This window comes from Haliotis rubra, unplaced genomic scaffold, assembly GCF_003918875.1.
Source record: "Haliotis rubra isolate DU_JTF1 unplaced genomic scaffold, ASM391887v1 Scf631, whole genome shotgun sequence".
Lineage (NCBI taxonomy): Eukaryota > Metazoa > Mollusca > Gastropoda > Lepetellida > Haliotidae > Haliotis > Haliotis rubra.
In genome coordinates, this window is record NW_025767337.1 from 44,800 (window position 1) to 66,968 (window position 22,169).

The 22,169-nt window shown below is 37.2% G+C and overlaps 1 long non-coding RNA gene across 1 annotated transcript; it reads left to right on the forward strand.

Annotated features, from left to right (window-relative positions):
* The first annotated feature begins 5,630 nt into the window (after positions 1-5,630).
* On the forward strand, positions 5,631-15,757 carry LOC124256622. Its single transcript, XR_006893011.1, has 3 exons — positions 5,631-5,848; positions 8,574-8,579; positions 15,747-15,757. It is a non-coding gene; the product is annotated as an uncharacterized LOC124256622 (long non-coding RNA).
* The last annotated feature ends 6,412 nt before the right edge of the window (positions 15,758-22,169 follow it).

A 22,169-nucleotide genomic window follows, 5' to 3' on the forward strand; every position in this document is an offset into this window, starting at 1 on the left:
AAACTAGCTAGCATATATCTTTAAAAGTACAAAACTATTTTTGGACAATACAATGTAAAAATGGGCTTTAGATCGCCAACAACTGAAGGTAGATCACCATACTAGGAACCATGGGGACTTACATTACTTTTGCTACCTGCATGGATCCTAGTTGGATTTACACCATCCCTTCAGACGCTGGCGATTGTAGGAAAATTTAGCCAACAGTTAAAATAACAAAAATCCTACGTCTAAAACGTGATAATTTATATTTTACTTTGAAAGTGTTGGGGCTTACGTACCCTCTCAGGAGGACAATCATTTTACGCTACTTCAACCCCCTTTGAGGGTACAGCCACTAACAATCTCAGTTTCTAATCTAAACTACCAATAATAGAATATATAGCTATTTACAGATCAGTCAACAAATCTAATTCTTTTAAAAATTCAACTATTAAATGATAACTAACATTATAAAAAACATCCTTCAATGTTTTGACATTGAAATACTTATCCCTCGTGATAGAATATTCAACACAGTCAAGCAAGACATGCTTGACCGTGATTCTTTCATCACGAGGGATACAAAACGGAGGATCCTCACCTTTTAATAGGTACTCATGTGTATATCGTGTGTGATCAATACGACATCGTCGTATGATGACCTCTTCAAATCTGGACTGACAACCCAAGTAGGTGTAACCGATAGTTGGTTTTATTGCATGTAATTTAGTTATACCTACTTGGGTGTCCCACTTCTTTTGCATCAGATCACGGATATAAGATCTAATAGCAGCTTTGTAATCAGAGTACGGGATCAGAAGTGGTGTCACAGATTTGTTGAGTGCTGCCTTGGCAGCAAGATCGGCCATTGTATTCCCAGTAACCAACAAAAGACAATGTCCCATTGGCCAGTAGCAAGGTCATTATACAATTCAATAATTTCTAATAAAAGTGGATGTTAACAAGAAAGATTTTTAATAGCCTGAAGACACGAAAGAGAATCGGAAAGATTATGTATTGTTTATATTTACGGTGTTTATTAATATATTTAAGAGCTGTTAATATGGCATTAGCTTCTGCTGTGAAAATAGAGCTGTTATTGGGTAATCGAGAAGAGATTGTTCTGGATCCAATGACGGTGGCACAAGCAACCGCACCACCATGCTTGGACCCATCTGTAAATAAGGATGTGTATGTAGTATATTTAGTTTTTAATTGAGTAAGTTCTTGTTTATATTGTAATTCATTTATTTCTGATTTTTTAAATGTTGTCAGTGTAAGGTCAACCTGTGGCCTCACCAATTGCCAAGGAGGAGAAGAAATAAGACGGGAAGGAGGTATATGTTTTAGCTCAATGCCAGCAGCAGAAAGGAAAGGTTTCACTCTTATACCAAGAGGCGGAACAAGAGAAGGCTTCTTGTTATACAGATCTTCATATATTGGATTAAAGACACAGTTATATGCAGGGTTTGACTCATTGGAATAAAGTTTTGTTATATACTGTAAAGTTAATTTTATACGGCGTTGTGTAAGAGATGGCTCATCAGCCTCGACGCAGAGGCTGTCAACAGGTAAAGTTCTAAAGGAACCAAGACATAGTCTTAGACCTTGGTGGTGGACAGAATCTAAAAGTTTTAGGTTGCTTTTGCAGGCTCCACCATATACGATGGAGCCATAATCAAGTTTGGAACGAACCAATGACCGATATAATTGTAGGAGGGTAGCTTGATCCCCTCCCCACTTAGAATTGGAAACGACTTTCAACAAGTCAAGTGCCTTCATGCATTTAGTTTTAAGGGCCTTGATATGTGGAAGAAAAGTTAGATGCGAGTCAAAAATTAAACCCAAGAACTTGACTTCCTTAACAACTTTGATGGGAGAGCCATTTAGAAACAGTTCAGGGTCTTTATGCGGTTTATATTTTCTAGAAAAATGGATACAATTAGTTTTGGATTTAGAAAATTTAAAGCCGTTTTCAAGACACCATTTATCTATTTTGTTTAAATACAACTACAGTTGCCGTTCAATAGTATGCATATTTTTACCGAGACAAGAAATATTAAAATCATCCACAAATAGTGACCCATCGATTGAATCACTTAAGACCTTTGATAAACTGTTGATCTTAACACTAAACAATGTGACAGACAAAATACTACCTTGTGGGACACCCTGATCCTGCTTATAATGGTCAGACAGGGTAGAACCCACGCGGACTTGAAATTGTCTATCAGTTAAAAACTCGGATATAAACTGAAGCAAACGGCCTCTCAAACCAAAATCATGTAAATCTTGTAAAATGCCGTGCTTCCATGTCGTGTCATAGGCTTTCTCTAAATCGAAAAATATTGACACTGCATGCTGCTTGTTAAGAATGGCATTCTTAACGAATGACTCCAATCGAACTAAATGGTCAATGGTACTGCGATTTTTTACGAAAACCACATTGAATATTTGTGATTAAATTATTGGACTCTAAGTACTAAGTTAATCTGTTATTGACCATGCGTTCCATGGTTTTGCAAACGCAACTAGTCAAGGAAATGGGCCTATAATTTGAGGGATCGGTATGATCACGTCCAGGTGTAGGTATGGGTACAACAATGGCATCACGCCAAGATGAAGGAAATTTACGAGATGTACAAAAAAATATTTAATAGTGTTTCTAAACAGGATTCAGGTAAGTGTTTCAGGAGTTGATAATGAATGTTATCAGCTCCTGTTGTAGTATTGTTAGCTTGTACAAGAGCAGTATGAAGCTCATGGATAGAGAAGATTTCATTATAGTCTTCCCCATTATCCTAATGAAAATTGATTTGTTTCTTTTCTTGCAATTTTTTTGTATTTTTGAAATTTAGGAACATAGTTTGACGAGGAAAAATGTTTTGCAAGTGTTGCACCCAGTTTATTTGCGATGTCAGATTTATCTGTTAATAATTGGTCCCCAGTTTTGAGATGATTAATGCTTGATTTGGTACCCTTACCTTTAATTCTCTGGATCATGTTCCGTACCTTGGACATCGGCGTCCGTGAATTTATTTTCGAAACGTAATTTTGCCACGACTGGCGCTTATTTTGCTTAAAGGTTCGACGTGCTCTAGCGTTTAAAATTTTAAATTTATCTAAATTATGCACCATTGGGTGGCGACAGAAATAGTATTCAGCTTTTTTCCGTGCCTTTCTAGCTTGTTTGCAGTCATTATTAAACCATGGTGTACGTATATGTGGATTTGTAGAGGACCTAGGAATACACTCAACGGCTATTTTGTGTAGTTCATCAGAGAATAATTGCACTGAATCAAGAGCATCAATAAAACGAGCAGGATTTAGTTTGTCAATACAGAGTAATTCAAACAAAGGCCAGTTTGCTTTGTTGAAGTTCCATCTTGATGATTGAGCAACATCAGCAGGAGTTATTGTTTTAAGAATGGTCGGAAAATGGTCGCTGCCACACAGATCGCTATTGACTGATCATTCAAGTTCATACTCTCATTCTTGCACATCTCACATATGTAGACGTTGTTTACATCTGTGATTTTTAACGTTTAGATTAATTCATTGATTGGCAAACCATGCAGATTTTATTGTTGCAGTTGTTCTAGATATGGATCACAAGGAAGTTATAATGTTATAAAATTGTCTTTTCAGAGACGTGATGTTACTTACTGTGATTGGTGAAGCCACCAGTATATTCTGTGGCCTTGTGGTCTTTTCTACACTTGGCTTCCTGGCACATCAGGCTCAGATACCTATATCAGAAGTTGTGACATCGGGTAAACAATAATGTGGATTCGACAAAGTGGTTAATTATCCCCGCCCCCTCCTGAGTGGGGAGATATTAGAACTGAGTTCCTCCGTCAGTCCCTTCTTTCCGACATTGGGGCCGTCCGTGTGTTTTCAATGGGACACATTGTCATCAAAACTGTACAAGAACTCACATCTTACACAACGATTTAATTGGTTAACGATCTTAAATGACTTAGATTACTGGTACCTGTTTAAAATGTTTAAAGAGCCATGGCCAATACTTGTTTTCCAAATGTGCATACTGTCTGAAAAGGGGATACATTTCTCATAAAGTATTTTAGTCAGACAACTCAATTTATACAGAATGATGTTGCTAGTCATAATCTAAAAAAGACAAGACAATTGCTGTCTTACAACAATGTTTGACATAGTAATAGCCCTTGCTGCATATGCCTTTTGTTTTCCCTTAAACATAACCAGTTATAGACATAGTGTTTGAAAATGGGGCCACTTATTCTTAGAAAGTACTGAATTTACATGAAGTTACTCAAAACTAAGTTGGAAAATTGGCGCCATAAAATGCACCAGAGAAAGAACCTTTTGTGTGTATATACTTCACATTGATTTTATTTTCTTGTATTGTCGTTTTGATTTACGTATGAGCTTAATCATCTTCCGGTACTGCGTCCTAACAGCATTGCCAAACAACCATTGTTTGTGCTCACCAGGTAACGTTGCATCTTCTGATCAAGTTAAGGGGGAATCCCCGCCGTTATATTGAGGGAAGAATCCTAAACAGTGTTCCTCAATCAACTCGCATATCATCTGAATGCATATGACTATATGTAATACTATCACTACTAAATCCGAGCTGCGTGTACCAGGTTCTGGGCTAGGGTTCATCATCCTGACCGAAGCAATTGCCCAGCTACCAGTCTCTCAGTTGTGGGCAGTTCTGTTCTTCATCATGCTGCTAACAATGGGAATAGATTCTGCGGTAAATATACAGTTGGAATAAATGTCCGTAGCCTAGACAATAGCTGATCAAACTTGAAACATGTTCTTGCAAACGTTTGGTTTTTGGTGAACATTTCCAAAATAAATAAATCAATTGAGGCATTTGATTTCACTGGGTCTTTTCTCATCCCAAAAGTGTATCTTACATAACTATATTTCTTTTAGTTTGTTTTTGGTACGTAATGTTGTCTATCGCTAGTTAAAATAATACTAAATGTGTGCGTATGATAGTACCGGTACCGTTTAGTAATCCATAAGCAAGCAACCACCCATTCTAATCAAGAATGAAATCACTTGTCATGTACTGTATAATGTTTGGAGGCAAAACAAAAGAAATGTAAAGGGCGACTTTCTTATTTACACAACACAGCATATCAAGGAAGATTTCGTGTTCATTCTAAATATGGATATCTTATAAATATGTATTTTATTACAGTTTGTTTTCTTGGAAACGATCATATCTGCCATAATAGAAACGAACCCAAAGTACCTGCAACATCGGAGAGTGTATGTCACTGCTGGAGTGTGCCTGTTCAACTTTGGAATTTCCATCCCCTATGCAACTGAAGTGAGGCTCCTGGAACACTCAGCATGCGTCGTATATTTATTCCGTACATCTCAAATAGAAGGAATTGAACCCGTTGCTGTAGACATGATGGCATCGAGGTATATCGATAAAATGTATGTCAAATGACAAACTTGTCACACTGTAACCTGTGACGTTGGGAAAAACAGACAAATTTGAGGAAAGAGTTTACTATTTTAAAACTCCTATGTGGAGAGTAGAAAGTATCATTAATCCTTTGTTATCTCCCACAACGCGTTTATCTGGGGTTTTTAAAATTGACCACTCCGTCCGTGCAACTTCGTCTTTAGCAGAACAGAACATAAGAACCGTTCAATATTTCTTCACCAAACTTGGCACAAAGATAGGTCTGGTGGAGCCTTTTGGTAGTCTTGGATTTCTGAATTTAATATTGTTTGCGTTTCCATGGCAACAAGTTTGACTTCGATTGGTGTTGTTTTTTCCGAAGCAGAACTTTCAAACCGTTTATCATTTCTTCACCAAACATGGCACAAAGATAGGTCTGGTTGTGAACTAGTATCTTGTGGTAGGTTTGGATTTTTGAATATTTTTTTGCGTTTCGATGGCCTATTGACTTTGACTGAAATTGGTAGTTGTGCTGTTTTCCAGTGCAGACCTTTGCACATAGATAGATAGGCTTTGTGGTGAACTGTTGTTTTTCTTATAGATTTGGATTTCTGAATAAAATAATGCTTGCATCATTTATTTTTTCATTTTTCAGGGTGGTGTGTACCTGTTTCAGCTATTAGACTGGTATTCGTGCTCGTTCAACTTTCTGCTCATTTCTTGTCTAGAGTGTGTCGCCATTAATTGGATCTATGGTAAGTAAAAATACCAAATGAGTTCCTGGACATGTTTCAGAGCTTTGGCGGCGAAGCCTTCTGTTGCACAAAAAGAAAACTTGTGGGAGACGCTTCCGCTGCTATTAGTTTAGGCTGCAGAAGATATTTCCGTGGCATTTCTTATGTAAACGCCACATGTTTTGATTGCACAGGCCAACGGAAGGACAATGTTATCTTACCGGTGTTTGTCATCAAAACAAATTACTTCAAACGTTGTATATATTCCTATGATGTCAACATTAAATGTCGTTTATAGTATGTAATTAACTTTCCATAGGTTGTGAAAGATTTAGCGACGATGTTGAAATGATGATTGGAAGACATCCCCCGTGGTTGCTGAAAGTTTTGTCTTCCTATTTCACCCCTGTCATCCTCTTCGTAAGTTCAGCTTTAAACAGACCACGTTAAAATAATGCCTCATTTAAGCAATGTTGACTATCAAAGGTCCTGCTCAAAAAGGGTCATGCATCCGATACTGAGATACATTTGTGATTATTGAGTCATAACTTATCTTAGTACCTGCTGATGTGAGTACTTACGTGATTCGTTATTTGTGCACTTAATGCAATAGGCATCAGAGTAAGCTCAGGGAAGGAAGATACCTACTGTTATAAGGGTGTATTTTAGGCTCTGTACAACAGACATTACATACACATCAACCGCATCACTCGTGTGACAGCACAGGTGCCCTACTCATGTGGGACTCCCGATTCCTTGAAATTCTTCAAAGGCATTTAGAAGTTGGTGTAGTAATGCAAGACAAATCTTATGGATAACCGCACGTTGTGTAAACGTTGTGTAAACTAAATCAAGAAGTTGTTATCCATAAGATTTGTCTTGTATCACGATTCCTTGTTCAGAGTTGTGCCGCTAGGGATGACCAGAATCGTGTGATCTCGGGATCGTCAGCACCATATTCGAACTTGTGGTTTCTCCAAATCCACAATTGTCATACTCACGTATTTGTTCCGGCTTTCGTTTCGAAATATATGCTATACTATGAGACTACCATACTGTTCATACTGGCGTTAGGACCAACCAGGTTCCTCCCAAATTGCCAATTTACATATCCATGCAGCGGGCTCTTGCTTTCTGTTTATATGAAGCTGATATTCCATGATATAACTGCCTTGATGTTCTTTCTGGTGTCCCCCGCCGTGATATTGCTGGAATATTGCTAAAAGCGGCGTAAAACCAAACTCACTCACTCACTTGATGTTCTAACAGCTTCATCAAGTGTCTGCTTATCCCTCACAGGCGTCCCTGATTCTTTCCCTGTTTCTCTACGATCCTCCAAGCTATGGCGAGTACATCTACCCCGAATACGCAAAGTTGATTGGAATCTTAATGGCGGTTGTGATGTCATTGCCAATACCTGTCATGTTGGTATACCAGCTTTTCAAGAAGAAAGGATCATTTCTTCAGGTAGGTTTACATGTGTAACGAAACGTGGTGTACATATATGATATATGTGGCAATAGGTTCTATTAAGTCATTAATATTGCATCTGCAGGATTGAAACAGTCAAGGTCGTAATAAAACATCCAAAATGAGGAGGACACTTCCACTTTTAACACGTTATTATTATAGGACATTTATATAGCGCACATATCCATGCAACTAGTACATGCTCAAGGCAGGAGTGTTCCCTTGATCAACGGATGTCTTTTTTTCTGGCATTGTTTTAACTAACTCATCCTCATGAGGTACCCATTCTCAGTGGGGTGAAATGGGACACAGTCAAAGTTTTTTGTCCAATGATACTGCACGTTACTATACCAGCGACTAGGTATCTGAACGTCTTCGCGTGTCTTCCATTGGATGAGTTGGTTCTTTTAAGTGCTCAGGGTGCAATTCGCCATTTGGACATGTTCCTCTTTTGTTCATGTGAACACTTTTCTTTTTCGATGGTGCTAAAAGCAGGGCAGGATACGCCCACTTTTTTAACGAACATAAGTTTTCACATCTGCCAGTGATTCATAAAGATATGCCTACAATGTACAATGGACTCTGCATTTCACAATTTCACAGATATTTCTTACGATTATGGAAATCGTTTTGTGACTTCTATTCCTGTAAAGTTAGTGAGTTAAAATTTAATATCACATCGGAAATATTTCAGCTCTGTATTGACTTAAGCTTGAAGGGATAAATTTATCGTAATAGCAAATATATCTAGACTGAAATATCATGTCCAATAAGGCCAGATCAATTACAAATTGATCACATAATATATTTAGATCCAGTTTGAGAGCATGTAAACGAACACTTTTAAAAGACACACTACGTAAAGGGCCAACAACTAAAGCTTGGTCACTAAACGAGGTACTGTGGTTAATGCTTCTGCTTTCACAGTAGGATTATAACATCCAAACAAGTGCGAGTATAAGCAGTTTTAGCTGCCAGTTTGTGATGTATAAATATACTGCGCTTAAAAATATATACATATTCTTAAAAAGGTGTTGAGTTACAAACCCTACCACATATATGTTTGGATCAATATACCATTTCCTGAAAATGGGTTTTATGCATTTACAGCGTCTCCGTCTCGCAAGCTCCCCGTCCACTGACTGGGGTCCATTCCTGCCTGAAGACAAAGAACGGTATCTTCAGAAGATGCACAATCAACCAGAACCTCTTATCTTGCAACGATTATACTCAACGGACAACCCACATGACGCGTACGAAAACACAGAGGATACCCAAGGATGTGTTATTAGAGAAGCATAGTCTTATATACCATGTTCGTTCACTGTATTTTAAATATTTCTAAGCTAGTATATTACAAGTGAGTCACTATATATTGATTTACGCCACTGTGAGCAATTATACACCTTCAGACCGTTTAGATATTGATACCAGCAGCTTCGTAACAGAAGTAAAACTACATTATGACGTCATTTCATCACCATCGATTCCCATTCGGCTTAATGAAGTAATTAGTGAATATACTCAGCTCCTAACCACTGTCATTGCACATTTTATTTTATTTTATACATTTGCTTTTCTCGAACTAATGGTGATGGTACACAATAAAACAAAATATTATTGCAAGTGAATATAGTAAATGAGTTTAGTTTTACGCCGCACTCAGCAATATTCCAGCTATATGGCGGCGGTCTGTAAATAATCGAGTCTGGACAAGACCATCAAGTGATCAACAGCATGTGCATCGATCTGCGCAATTGGGAACCGATGACAGTAGCAATGACATTTACTTATTAGTTTCTGCGTCGTGTAGTGAAACTAGTGAGTGAGTGACTGACTGATGGAGTGAGTGAAAGTTGGTTTACGCCGCATCAGAAATTTTGACGCTATTCGCGAGAAATATCTTTTGGTATTATAATATATATAGCATGATATTGAAAATAACCAAAATCTCACTCAAATATTACCTTCAATGGTAAAACCTGACTATTGAGATAAAATTCTATGTTTTGTCATATAGTTTGATTTCATTTAAATATGCAAAACTAAATGGTTAAAAACCATAATGAAAAAGCGGTCTGATAAGCGCACAATGAACATATTCCAGCAAAATGTGCTTGATTGTTATTTGCGTACTGCAAGGGATGCAGAAAGGTGCATCTTCACCTTTTAATAGACATGAATATGTATTACAATAATGTCCAATGCCCTACCGCTGCAATACAACTTCATAACGGCGGGAAAGACCAGAACAGGTGCGACTTTTATATATGGCTAATGGAGTAGATTTTGGCCAATGATCGTTAAATGCTGGATTAGCAGTATTGTAGCCAAGTTTAGTGATATATTGTAATGCCTATTTAATTCGTCTGAAATTAATTTGTTTATTTGTTTGAACATACAAACTGTCAATGGGTGAGGTCCCAATGATCCAAGACATAACAGAAGACCCAGATCGTGAATGGCGTCAAGATATGATTACGAGCTGAGCCGTAAATGCAACAACCATAATCGAGATTTGATCCCTACAATGGATTATGACTATTTAAATCTCAGTCAATTTAAAATGGTTCGAATGGTTAAAATGGTCAATTACATTCAATGAAAGTAATTGTTCCAAAGTGAACATATTCCATCCTTCTCAAAGGTGAACCGCTTAGAATCGACCACTCCTTGTGCAAACAGGTTGCCAATTTGCGAGCTGGCATCCAAATTGCTAATATTTGGAACTAACGGGATCGGGTGATCATGCTCGCTGACCCTGTCGACACATGTCATCAGTTCCCACTTGTGCAGATCGATGCTCATGCTGTTGATCACTGGATTGTCTGGTCCAGACTCGATTATTTACAGACCGCCGCCATATAGCTAAACTGTTGCTGAGTGCGGCATAAAACAAAACTCACTCACGCTAATATGTGGTGAGTAAAATATACCATGTAATCTCCATTTATTAGAAAATCGGTATTAAAAGAGTTTGTAACAATATGAAACTTTACATATTAATACAATGTAGTCTTCCACATTATGGGTTTTTCGTGTTGACTCATTGTTTTGTGGATTTATATGTATATATGTACTTCTATCTGATCTCGTGGAAGATATGATCTCGTGGAAGATATGTTGCAATTCGTTGCTTTTGTTCCAACCAGATGCTCTGTGGATGGTTATGAGCAAGAGCAGATACGTAGTTTTTACGTTTTCTTCTACTGTAATTTGGAGTATTTGCTGGAAATATGTGTCGCAGGGTTTTATAACACGACCACTGGGCTGGTGTTCAATCTCTTTATTCTGCCATTTGCCATTAGGGGTTGGTCAAACACGACCGTGCCATAAACCTGTAATTAGGGAAATTACATAGAGGGCTGCCACTGCCAGCATGGTGTGACCTTATAAATCAATACAACAAGTAAAACTATTGTGACATTTTACATAATTATTAGATATAAATAATTATGAAAGTAAAGGGTTACTAGACCATTATTAAATATAATTATTTACATAGAGGCTTACACCTGACTCAATTATGAGAAATTGTTATAATATGAACAATTCAAACAAACTCGCGTACCTGTAATTATTATTATTTACATAGAGGCTGCCACTGCCAGCATGGTGTGTGCCGGGCACATGGCACATGCAGCGTTTATATCACCTGAGTGCACAGACTGCAGGAACAGCATGTGCCAGAGCCCAGGATGTACCTGCTGGCAGCCAGCTCATCTGTATGGCAAGCTGTTAGGGACAAAAATTGTAAAATGTGCCAGGGGTGCTGTGCTGTACTTTGTATGAACAATTGAGCCTGTGGCATATGTATTAACCGCTTAATACATGCCGCGTTCAAATTCTTCTTTTTGAGGTTTGAACGCATATTTGAATTGACCTTCCAGCATGGTACACGGTCCACAACGTACACCTTATATGATATAATGAATACATAAAAGGAACAATTGTATAAAACAACATTCATTTAACACAACTGAATGTTATCTTCATTGGTAATTGTGCAATCCCAGCATTTGTAAGAAAGGAATCAAAGGCTGAAATCAAATGAGACAGATGACTCACAGATATTATGCAATCTTGAGTGTACAATGAGGTTACAAGTGCTTAGCTACACTACACGTATGGTGTCCTACATATTACGAGCCTCAAAGTGAAAAACACCGTGCTGTACTGGTGCATTTGCTGTGTGTGTGTGGCACTGGCCACCTAATGATATTTGGGTGAATCCATGTTACGTGCACCTATTATTACTAAATGGAATATACTCTGTGAGTATTTAGCATCTTCCCCCTGGCGTGCTGACGATTGCGTCGAGAACTGAAGAGGTTTCATCGTAGATTTCTCTGTTATGAACGCCATTTACAGCTGATATTGAACCAAACAAAGAAACGATCGAGGGCAATGCCCTCACGTCAAACAGTGAAGCTAAAGCATTATAAAGACGCTAGTTTTGAGAAAAGTCGAGATAAGTTTCTGAACATGAAATTTAGAAGCTGTGAGTGAATACATAACCCTACATAAAATGTAACCAACTGCATGTAGATCGGTGATTGATCACCATCTGTAACAGGTTGCTGCGACTAAAAAATGACATTTATCTCCCTGTGAGTCAGCCAACGTCGGTGGTAATAACTTGGATCACAAAATGGTGACCCAAGAGGAAATCTCACGAGGTGAAATAACCTGTATGAAATGTGAATTGGTCCAACAAGAACTTTATACAAAGGTTACACCAAACCAAAGTGGATATTTTTGTTTATAAACTTGCATAAGATGATTCGAATTCTCTTGTCACAAAAATCTGATGATCTGATTATTGGCGGGAATTGGAAAGTGAATCTGACGAGGAAGGATGAAGGGGGTCTGGTACTGACTTCGAAACAGGATTTCCGTGCTTGGGTACCTTGGATTTTCGATTGTATTTTTTTCTCAATCACATTAAATGGGGATTTAGGATATGGAATTCTGTTCTAAGACTGTCAGTATTCTGGTTATGGCTATACTATTACGCAATATCCAAGAAGTGGTCCCTAAAACGTCGTTGCAAAGAAGAAAAGAAGTGGTTTCTTTAAATTTAAAGCATGTCATGTATTTAAAAGTATACATGGAAAAATCAGAAAGGAAGAAGGTTGAACATACATCAAGGAAATCAGGCCAGAAAGCGTCCAGTGACATTTTAAGAAGATGAAAAGTGCACGTGTATGTACGACTGTGTAATGAACTTTACCAGACGGTAAGAAGTAAAGTGGTGGGTGTGCACAGCAATCTCATGCACCGAATAGTGAACCACCCCGTCCATTATGACTGACTGACTGACTGAGTTTGGTTTTACGCCGCTTTTAGCAATATTCCAGCAATATCACGGCGGGGGACACCAGAAATGGGCCCCGTCCATTGTGACTGAGAGGGAGAAAATGCTCTTAATTACAACTAATCTCTTGGAAACCCACATGAGAACCATCTAAATTCATCTGTGTCCTTTACAGTAAGTTGATGATTGACACAAACGACAGTAACTGTGCCATGACTTTAAGCAATGCTCTATTATGTAAACTTGACATTAGATAACTATGTGCTAAGCATCTTCCAAGAAGGATGTGTTTTGTCAATTAAAAGAAAAAGGAAGTGAATGTTGGACAACACTGTGTGAACTCTAAAGCGATTTTTTAAAGACACTATAAACTTGTATCACATACGTTTCAACGAGTGTGCAGCACACCGGTCAATATGACTTAAAAGCCTCTAGATAGTTATAATAAAGTGACAAAGCCATTGCAACTTCATACGAAATCTCTGCCATGAGAACAGATTAAAAGAGACTTCAAACTGAGAATATATATTGTGTTGATGTCAAAGATCGAAATAACTGATTGGTTACAATATAGTTTGAGTATCTAGCATTGGGAGTTTTACCAACTCATAACACGCGATGCGCGTGGAAGGGTCTTGGCTGTTTCATTTTCAGATTACGCTGCAGAAGGTCAGGATCACCATTGACACTTCACTTAAAGCATATTCCAATAATTGCACATGTTGTGAATACATATGGAAACATCTGTCGAAGGTCATCACACAAATTATACATGGACAAAAGAAGGCCAATAGTGATGAAAAAGAGTGTTATCAACAAAACGTTTGTGAAGGGGATCTGAAATTCCTGCCTATACGTACCATCCGCCAACAATTCCATTACATAATGCAAATCTAACGAAGCGATCGGCAATTTTGTAATCAAACGACGATATAAAAGACATCAATATCCCCCGCAAAGGCAAAATACTCTTCATGCAAATGTCTACTAGTTATGACTATGTCAAATGGTTTGGCATGAAATTTTAGGGAATACATGAAATCCCTGGGGGTCACAGGGATTTCATGAAATCACTGACTCTTTCAGGGATTACTATAACGGTTTCAAATGAGACAGTGGAGTAGGTACAGTAGCAAACAAAACACACCTTATCCCTATCTGATAGAATGGATTAACCCCAGCTAATTAGGGATTAGCTATTTAACTGAATCTTGTGGATAGTAACCTACTCAGGTAACAGCAATATGAAAAGTGTCAAAATCTCCAAAAGTTTTATAATGACACACAAACATCATAATAACGCAAATCATCAAAATGTGTAAATAAAAAATCATAATGAAATATTTAATGAACTATTTCTTCTGTGTAAATATAATGATAAGAGTGATTTGAAAGGTTTTTAAGTTCTGCTCCAGAAATGAAACTACCACCAAAGAGCTCGAATAAAAAAAAAAATCAAAGCCAAACTTGTTGCCATGGAAACTAAAAAAATATTTATTCAGAAACCAAAAACTACCAAAAGGCACCAGTACACCACCAGATCTATCTATGTGCCACGTTTGGTGAAGAAATAGTGAACAGTTTTAAAGTTAGATGAATGTGCATCCCCCAGATATTAACAGACAGATGTAATCACAACAGACTTTATGAACTTGGTATGATTTATAGGTCTAACATGATACTAGTTTAAATCATGACAAAGGTGTCAGTGTCAGTGTCCGAGCAGATTATCCATGTTAAAGTGTGGCATGTTACCTCGGTCAGCTAGGACTGACACACGCATTTGCATGCATGCACACAAGCGCACACACGCACACCCACACGCTAATAGTGATGAAAAAGAGTGTTGTTACCAAGCGTTCATAAAAAGGGTCAGGATGTCCTGCCCTGTAGGTAGTATTCCATTACATAAAGCAAACCTGACGCAACGATGGGCAGTTTTGCAACTGAACGTTTACGAAAAAACAACAGATATTAACAGACAGATGCCGTAGACAAATACAATAACAATGGCACAGGGAGGTTTTTTCTATCATTTCCGATACAATTTAATTTGTATGATGTTGTAATGGATCATAGGTCTAACAGGATATTGTTAGAGTTACACACCTGAACTGACAGTGTAACCACTTCCTGTATGGATAACTAGATAGCGTACATATAAAAAAGTAATTTGTAAAAGCGGTTTTTTACAACATCTGTTTCCAATATATTTTGCATGAATCACAGCAAAGACATTTGATAAACAATGGTTTGATGGTGATTTCAGTTATCTATACGGTTCTTTGTATCCAGTGTACATGTGTTACCCTAACTGTTTCGTTGTAGAAATTACCATCGTACCTGAACACTGTAAAGCATTTTGAGCATTATTCCTGTACAAGATGCTGTTAACATGGTGGCCATCGTCCTAGGTGTGCACAATATAATAACCAAGCAACTTACTTTCGATACCTAGTAAAACGTGATATTGAAATAAAGATGATGTCGGGTTAAACTGATAAGGACACCGGGGGAAAATAAGCAATGTCCAATGGCTTATTTCCCATCCGGGATTCGAACCCACACCCTCAGAATCAGGCACCTAATCGCCAGCTTTGTGAGGATGCTTTTTTTAAAAATAAAGGATTTTAACATACAGCAATGACATACCGTAATTCTTTTGACATTGTCATAACGCATCAGCCGTGAGAAGACATAAAATACATGTGTTGCATTTGACCCCTTTCTAAAGGCATAGTGTATTCATACTTTCGGCCATAGGAGCTGTGTCAATTAACAATTGTCAGAGGGGTGCACAAAGTACGTAACCTAGACCTGTTTTTAGATTCCAATCTCTGTTGAAGCCGCAGTGGCTCAGTGGGTTAGATCGCTGACTGTGAGTGTAAGTGATTTGGTGCCCAACGGGTTGTGATTGGATTTGAAATCCAAGTGGGACTCAACCCAAAACCGTCAAAGAATCTGTTATCTACTGAGCAAGTGTAATCGCAAGATTACAAACTGTCCAAATGACAGAAACCATTCCCATTATCATTATTTCCGATGTGTTTCTTTTTCTCCCCGAGGAATCTGTAGTGTTGGTGTGGAGTTCTAGTTTGAAAGTAAATTTGTGTGACATGTTGGTAAGAAGCAAAAGTCAGTTTGGTTTTGGACTGACTCCTTTATAATTAACGAATCGAATGGGAACTTACATATACATATTTACCTTGTGACTTTACATTATATACCAGTGTTTGTAGTCTGTTTGTGTCTGTTGTGCTGAAATAACGTGGACTTTCTCAATGTCTCTTATCTCTAACTCGTTTAAACATATTTATTTCATGAAAAAGCAACGACAGAATTTTCATGAACTGGATTGGTCAACAAGCTCAAAAGAACTTATATGAAGACCGCTCCAATATACATAGATATATGAAACAGTATCATGACAAGAAATGATGATATCTAAAATGAAAGTAGATGGTATGACATGTAGTCGGAAAATTAAAATCATGATGGCTGTATACATTTATGGCATCTGCAGTCGGGATCCATAGTAGTATAGCTTTGAGAATTATAGGTTTTAGTGTATGACTTGCTCAGTTAAAGCGCTTAGTTTCAATTATGAATAGATGGACTGATTTTAAGATATGTGATTGAATTTCTGGGTCCATGGAAGACGTTCCGTATAAGATTGTTTCTAATGAAAAGTCATTGGTATAATAAAATTTATTTACTCTTACAGAATCAAATCTGGGACATACAAATAAATAATGACCGTCATCTTCAGTAGCGTGGCCACACAAACAATCTGCTCTCTCTGATATATGTCTGTTGTGTTTGTCAGCGTTGAGATCGCTACATCCTAACCTTAAGCGACAGTGGATGATTTGACAAACTCTTGAACCTATATCGAAACCTGGATCGAAATGAATGTCTTTAGCTCTGGGACTTAAGGCAGATTTAAAATCATTGACGTCTGTAAGAGATTTAATATTTTGCGGTAAAGCATTCCATAAACTTGAAGCGTCCGGTAGAAATGAATTGTCATATAGAGCAGTACGGCAGGCAATAGTTTGCAAATGCGATGCGTTACGTAACGGATAGTTACTGACTTGAGAGACGAGGGGAGGGACGAGTTCGTTTAGATAGGGGGGTAATCTGTTATGATACATTTTGAAAAATGTGATTAGTTTAGCTCTTCTTCTTCTTTCGCGAAGAGAAACAGGATGTTTCAGCGTAGATTTTATCGTGACTGGTGCCGCGAACAGCTCCACATATCGTACGTAACGCGTCTAAGTGCATGTTTTCCAAGATTGTTGCTTGAGTTTTGGTACAATTGTCATAAATATGGCTACAGTAGTCAAAGATCGGAAGTATAAACGACGTATACATACGATTTAGGGTGTTTCTCGTTAGTCAATATTTAAGGCTTCTTAAGCAATTTATCATGGGGCTAACTCTCTTAACGATATCGTTTATATGTATATCCCATGTACAATCGTTTTGAAGAGTTACACCTAAATGTTTATGGCTCGAAGTTTCTTCAATTCGAACGTCGTTGAAAAACAAGCTTGGATGAGGATTTGAATTTGGTTTCCTACTGAATAAGACTGTTTTAGTTTTAGATGGGTTGAAATCGATTTTCCAGGTTTTTGCCCAGTTCGCTATTTTTAGTAGATCATTATTCAGACTAAACGCCGCTACGTAAGGGTCATCTATTATTACATAGATAGAAGTATCATCGGCAAATAATCGGATATTACTGTCAATGCCTTCAACAATATCATTTATGTAGACCAAAAAAAGAAGTGGTCCTAGAACAGAACCCTGCGGGACGCCAGCTTTTACCGGTTTAATATTAGAACTATAACCATTTACACGCTGGGATCGATATTCTAAATAACTTTTAAACCATTGTAATAGTGAACCATCGATTCCACAAGATTTTAACTTATGCACGAGACCTTTGTGCCCTACTCGATCAAAAGCTTTGTTGATATCGCAAAATACTGCACGTATTTCCTTACCTTCGTCCATTGCCTTGGCTATGAAATTATACAAATATGTCAACTGATTCACGCAAGAGTCCCCTGGGATGAAACCTGACTGTAAATTGGATAAGATGTTACTGCCTCTGAGATAGTTGAAAACATGTTTGAATATACATCGCTCAAATATTTTAGATACACAACTAGTTAAGGCTACTGGTCTGTAATTTGTACAATCATTTACACTTCCCTTTTTGTGAATCGGTATAACGCTTGCTTCTTTCCAAACTGCCGGGAATACGCGTTGTTGAAGTGATAGATTAAAAAGTCCCGTTAAAAGGGGTGAAATACTGACAGCGATTAATTTAAGAATTCTATTTCCAATGCCGTCAGGGACGGTTGCTTTCGCAGTATTAACACTCATTAAGATATCATATACTTCACTGTTAATAAGATTAATTTCTGATAGACTATTGATTGTCTTTATATTGATATTGGGGGATGTTGAATCCGGATTTTCTACTCGCGATTGCCGAGTGAAATAATCATTTTGGGAATCAGTTATATCTTGTAAATCTTCGCTTACGACATCATTCCAAATCAACGGGGGGAAATTAGAGTTTTTTTTATTTCTCTTCACGTAATTATTGACTAATTTCCACCAACATTTGTCCGTAGTGGATCGATTTATCGTTTCATCTAGTTTATTTGCATACGCTCTTTTCGCTTTTCGGATAGCCGAGATTATTCTATTTCTACTTTGTCTGAATCGAGCCGAACCGTTAACAGAATTTTTCCTCTTAGCGAGCTGATGATGTTTATTGCGCTTACGTATTAGCGATCTAATTTCGTTATTCATCCAAAGTGGATCCGATGGTCGAATAGTAACAATTTTAATTGGGATATTCTTGTCACAAGTATCCCTTATTATAGTCGTTAATTTATTTGCTATGTCATCCACGTGGTTTTTAAAGAATAAGTCATTAGTGTCAAGATTATTGATGTCAGAAATCATACCATTAACGTCCATATGTTGATAATCATATATTTTACGTTTAAATGTATCACACCTGGGTCTAACAGGTTTGATATCAACTTATATCGGACAAATAGGGTCTAACACCCCGCGATCCTGCACATTTTGCATAGAGGATATCAATATGAGATCAATTAAAGTACTGGATTGCGGGGTGATTGGGAGTTGGTTTGTCAATAATTTGGGTTAGTCTGTGTAAAAATTCCAATAATTGAATTTTACGATTGCTTTCATTTAAAATATCTTCATTAAAGTCGCCAGTAATAACGGTAAATAAGTTAAGATCGACAGCGTTTCCAATTGACTGATCAATTAGTTCCCAGTACGCAATGCTCCGGTCAGCTCTGTAGAAGGTACTTATGAGGTAGGTACGATGTTGACATTTAACACGAACCCATACGGCTTCAAGTCCAGCAATGTCTAGCTGGTGCATATGCTCCGCATACAAATTGTCTTTAACATATATAGCCACACCGCCCCCGCGACTCCCTCGATTTTTGCGGAATGGAGGTTGAAATCCCGGTATAAGAATATCATCGTTCGGAATGTCTTTATGCAACCACGTTTCAGTTATGCAAATGATATCAAAATAATTGAATTCAACTTCTATAACATCCAATTTGTCTTTGAGACTGCAAACATTTAGGTGGACTGTCTTTAAAGTATTTAGTACTGGGCCAGGGTTAGGATGTACGTCTCCACAACAGAGTATTAGAAGAGATGCGATAATACTAACAGATTTGCTGAAAACGCAAAGATGTCGGGATAGAAAAGTGAAATTATTTAGTTTACAAGCTGCATATGAGTGTATCCCGACTGCAAATGTCCCCACTGCCTGTCTTTACTGACTGATGTCAACCGGCATCTATACATTCAAACATTCTATTGTAGGCAGCGGGTAGATGCACATCAAAACCATCATGTACTTGTTTTAAATACACACAAAATGTCATGTCTTTCAACATATAAGTTTGCAAATAGATATCAGAGTCAACTGGGGGAGAGTAAAAGCATCCAGTAAAGTCAAAGAAAATGTTTTTACATTAGTAGAGAAAAGAAAGAAAACATGTAAAAAAGAGGAATGAAAAAGTCCACACCATCATTTCGATGAGATGGGGAAATACCATGGTGGAAACAGTATGGGTAATTAAAATGAAATAATTTGTACAGAAAGGGGGAAAAGTGCCATAAACCTGCTAATTGCTATAAAAAGCAAAAGTACGGAATAAAAATACCTAAGGTAAGTTTGCATATCATTGTTAATTCTTGATTAATTATATTTATATCTATAATCGCTAGAGGAGATGTATGTTACCTTACATACAACAGAAACAAGTGTGTATGTTTAACTATAATATTAACTATAAATAGAATTGAAAAAAAAATATATAAAAATAAAATAAAAAATATAAATAACATACATACATATATACATACATACACACACACATATACCCACACACATACATATACACACACATACATATACACACATATACATATGCAAAAGTAATAATAGTAATAGTAAAGCAAATGAAAAACATATATAAAAAATATCATAATAATAACAGTGTGGAGATATCAAAGAAAGTCAGTCAACACGAACTTCAACAGCAGTAGCATGTTCTACAACATCAAAAAGCGTTAAGTAACTCGCGCGCTTACATAACTCGTACGAGGTCACGGGATCTAAGCTGCATGGCTCGTGGATACCTGCCGGCTGTGAGCTCAAATATCTATGGATAATTGTGAAAACAGACGACCTTGCGATGTCCTCACAGGGTACCTACAATGATTAATGACTTCCTATCCAGTGAGTAAAACCTTTGTGTTGAATTGCTCAATATTTTGAACATGAATAAAATAGAGATCTGCAACAAAACAGTAACACCGGCGGGTTGCATGATTTGCACGTGAAACCGTAAATAAACATAACGTAAACAAAAGCAAAGGGGTCAGTGCAGACAAAGCTTCTATTGTCTGATGTTAAATAAAGTTTAAGAACATACATAATGTGAGTCAGTGCAACAAGACAAACAATCCGCTTCGTAATTGTTAATATAGTTATTTTGTCAACTATACCATCGGGAATTTAATCCACTTGCCGAGGAAGATGCTATATTAAATGACAAAGTACAGCAATGAAGTTCAGCTGACATTAATTTACCCACGACAAATGGAGTCTTAATAAAGCATCAGAAAATTAAGAACCAATTATGCAATTACACACTTTGTAGAACGATAGCTTTGATCGGTTTCGTCAATGCTGTCGCATCAGGTAAAACTGCAAAACAATAACACTGGCGTATTTTCCATGTGCAACCGTGGATGATCATAACGCAAATAAAAGCAAAGGTGTCGATGTAAACAGAACTTCTATTGATTGATGTTTAACAAAATTTAAGCACATACATAAAGTGAGTCTTAGTGCAACTAGACAAATAACCAACTTCGTAGTTGCCAATATAATTGTTTTATCAGCGATACCATTGGCAGTTTAATCCACTTACCGAGGAATATGCTATATTAAATGATGAAGTAATAGCAATGGACTTCAGTTAATATTCATTTACCTACGACAGTTGGGGTCTCAACAAAGTAGCATAAATTACGAACCAATTAAACAAGAACGCACTTTGTGGAACGATAGCTTTTTGTTTGTCAATAGATTCGTATTAGGGTAGCACTTTTAATGAAAATTATTCCATCCAAGTATCAAACTTAAGCTGATATTCAATTATTGATGGCACAACACATTGAAATGATGATTGCAATTGGTCGTTGCTATGACAGAAAAATAATACATATATTCACTTTTAATGTTGCTGTTTGGTAAGGTTGATACATCAGGACCATAGAATCTGAATATCGTGATTGTTGAGAATGGAACAGTTCTGTTTTAGTATGCAAATCAACTGGCAAGTCATTTGGCATTGTTCGATTAGGGTAGTATCTTGATGAATATTGTTTCATCAGGATATCAAGATAACAAGCCTGGACTAGTATACGGTTGTTGGTGACAGAACACAATGAAGCAATGATTGCAATTGGTCGTTGATCTTGTAATATAAACATAGTTACTGTTGATGTTGCTGTTTAGTAGGGAAGACACAATAAGTCAGCATCTTAATATCATGGTTGATGAGACTAAAACATTTCTGTTTTTGATGTGTAAATCAACTGGAAAGACATTAGCTATTGTTCAATTAGGGTAGCGTCCTTGATGAATATTACTTCATCATGA